Genomic DNA, 3771 nt, shown 5'->3' with positions numbered 1-3771 from the left:
TTACAGTTGCTATGAGAGGCAAAAAACCCCCCCAAAAAACAAAAAATAACACCAGTTAATGCCCCCCCCCCCCCCATAAAAGATATCAGAAGTTGGATAAAACACAAAGGAAATATACAAAACACACACACGCACACACACACACACACACACACACACACACACAGACAAAAACAAAAGTAATGTTTCTCGGGTGACAGTAACGTGACTGAACAGCTGTGGAATTGATATAACCACAATATGTGAATGCTTGCAGTAAAACATGCTTAAAAAAGTGGAGCCTTCGCATAAAGTCACAATACTACCTCAGTGACAACTTATTTTGTAAAGAAACGTCTCTGCAGCATGTTAAAAATTTGTACAACTGGATGGTCCGATGTCAGGCTGGACGAGTGGTCTACACACCCTGGAGGTGTGGATTTGAATCCCATTGTTGACATCATAAAGCTGGAAGGCTCTCAAAAGGAAACATGGAATAATAAAGATGGAGGACTACCTCTCCATTCTTCAATGTGGAACTTGAAAAGCTGGACACAACTGGATCCAACAGGACAGTGATCCAAAGTACACACATTCGTGCTGGTGTAGCTCTATCTATACTATTCATTTATCTTTGTGATTGGTCAGTGTAGAACGACGTGGCTGCTTTGCCTGAAACACAAGAAAGAGAAAGAGGAAAAGAGCTTTCAATCTTTATTTGCACAAAGTAAAGCTGTTCTCCATCCTAACTAGCAGTAACACTGACCTTTGAAGTTACCCACATATTGTAGGGCAATACATACTTTTGTTTGGATGGCAGTGTTTTCACTGTTGCTAAATTGTATTTGTACTTCCAGTGATTTCAAATTAGGAAACTGTGTTACCACTCATGCAATGATATTAATGTGGTGTAAATGTTAGGTGAAGTGAGGCCTCAGTATCCACTATGTCCTCCTTTTTCAGGAGCTTTTCAGAATCCATGCTCCCAATAAAAGTTTTTTTTTCCAGTGCAATGTTTGCCAGCATCCGGTAGAAGGCCATCTCTGTACAATTTATTTTCTTTTTTCTTTTAAGCGTAACATATGACATGTACAGTGCTGACTCTGTGAAGAAATGAGCACATTGCACTTAGTTTTCCTACAAGAAGGGGTTAAATGTCAGACTTCTTTACACTGAAAGAAAGGGACACATTTGAAGAGCTTTGCACTGGTTGTTAGCTGTAGTTGTAATGGATGAAGCTGAGCTGTATTTGGCTCACAACCTAAAACAAATCTGACACCCATAAATTATAATATGATCATGACATGTGGAATGTAACTCTGGACTTACGGAATGTTGTGGACAGGAACCCAAGTCAGAAAATGGTTTTGTATTTGTGAAGTGAATTAGCAATAAGCTCATGCCTGAACTAATCTTAGTCTATTCTCTCGGTTAAGTTGTTTTGACATCTCTTCTTTTTTACCAGCAGAGGGTAGCACAATACAATAATAGGTGGAAGATTTTCAGGAAATCCTACAGCAGGTATCACTTAATTTCTATATCTTTTCTTTTAGACAGCTGAAAAAATAGAAGTTCTCTCACAAGCATTTGTATTGCTTATTCAGCTTTAAAACATGAATACACACACACACACACACACACACACACACACACACACACACACACACACACACATATATAAAATTAGGGAGACTTGACTGAGATGCAATGTTGGAAACAAACAGACAAGCAGAATTATGCGATCCTTATTTTTTATGTGATCTTTTTCTTTTAGTTTAGGAATAATTTGAAATAATAGTGTCAATATTACACACGTTTATATTTATTTTCCCTCATTGTGTTGCAATTACAGTAAAGGCTGTAATTCATAGATCACATAATGACAAGAGCATAGCTTCTGCAAAGATACACAACGCACATTTAGCACATTTCCAGCACCAATCTGGTCGTAGCCTCATTTTAGACTTCAAACTAACTGACTGACTGAGCTCAACCTACGGGGCCACAGTCAGTGTAAACAGGTGCAAACACCTTCTAGTGTCATTTCCAATAAAGATAACCTTCCATGGCCACCAAAAGAGTATCTTAGATATTTAAATACACAGTTAATGCTCATCATTTTGTCCAGCTTGCTGAGGGCGTGACAGAGATAGATATTAGGATTTGCAATTCATGAATCTTTCATGGTCATTTAAATCCAGACTGTATGTGCTGAATCTGTCTAAGGGGTTTTATCCTTTATAAAGGCTGTTACCAGTTCAAATGCCTTCCATGCAGATTTCCATTGTGGTTCCAAAGCAACTGCCTAGGCATCCCATTACCTTGTACCATCTCCAGTGACTCAGATGTTGTTCCCTGTCAGGTGTTTAGAGGTCTGTGTTGTGTATTCAGCACCTGTGCCTGATTCAGTGGCCCTGCTCTGAGCTCTTTGATGTGTGTGTGTGTGTGTGTGTGCGTGTGTGTGAGAGAGAGGACAGGCGAAATGCAAAATGGACAGCCCCAGTCCATTTTGCTGCTCCTCTCCCCCATGACCACCACCTCTGAGTCCACAGAGGGCTGTCCTGAAAGCTAAAAACCTTCACACACACACACACACACACACACACACACACACACACACACACACACACACACACACACACACACACACACACACACACAGAAATAAGCACAAGCACATTTCTGTGTGGGCTTAGTCAAAAGCCGCTGGTAGGAGCCTGGCGGAGAATTTATAGTGAATAAGATTTCACACACTCTCCTCTCACACACTCAAATTAAACTCATAAAAAACAAAAAAACTTGCTTCACAATGCCCTTTTCTCCTTGTGGCATCTTGTCATAGATCTAACAACCAGCATCTCTTTGAACACAACCACCTATAGTTTTGAGGATGCCATTTAGAAATTGTGATTTTACAGGATGTTTCTTGTTGATTAGTACTTGGATCTTTTTGTTATGGGAGCATCATGAAAAAGAAGCTAAAAGGAGCAAAGAAAACACAAGAAATATGAGCAGTAAGAAGGAAGATGGTTAAAATCCCCAAACTCTCTGTTGTCAACATCTATTATAGTTCCCAGCTCCAGTTCTAAATTACAGAGTCACGATAGCTGTGCGTGCATAATTTTGCTGTCTGATGAGGGATTGTTGCCAGCATTGTAGATGCATCATAAACTGTATAAACGCTGAATGTAGCCCCTCATGTCAAAAACATACAGTCTATCGTCTGAAAAATGAAGCCAGTGTGAATATGCCCTAAATCTGTATTAATTTCTGTGGCCAGCAGGGGGCGACTCATCTATGAGATGACAACACGACTTCTCCTGGAACTCTTTCTGGCTGTTTGTTTGTCTGCAAACTCTTCCACCAGCATCAGGAGTTGGGCAACCAAGCTTGGCACACAGGTACATCTTAGGCCCCTGAAGGTTCTTATCTATATCAGATATTATGACCTCATCATGATCCCCAGCAACCACCTAGCAACTGGCTAAAATTACCTGCTTTTAATATTGATGTATCTACAACACAGAATTCTGTTGTTTTAATTTCACAACAGTAACATTTCATCTAACGCCACAAAAGCTGAATTATGAGATGATATATTACAACACATCATGTTGCCCAGCAACCACTTAGCAACAGGTTAAAGTGACCCATCTTTGGTACATAAACAACATCTGCCCTACGTGTTTGTGGTATGAATCACTAGTGTCAAGTCCTCTTCTGTACACATATTGTTAATTACACTTCCTTTTAAAACACAGCAGATTATAATGCAGGGTATGTTTGAGGCTT

Source organism: Mchenga conophoros, linkage group LG7 (assembly GCF_057382185.1).
Source record: "Mchenga conophoros isolate Kocher_MC1m ecotype Shallow Benthic linkage group LG7, M_conophoros_male_GT1.1, whole genome shotgun sequence".
Taxonomy (NCBI): Eukaryota; Metazoa; Chordata; class Actinopteri; order Cichliformes; family Cichlidae; genus Mchenga; species Mchenga conophoros.
The sequence above is the reverse complement of the archived record's forward strand: the minus strand, read 5'-3'. Positions refer to the sequence as shown.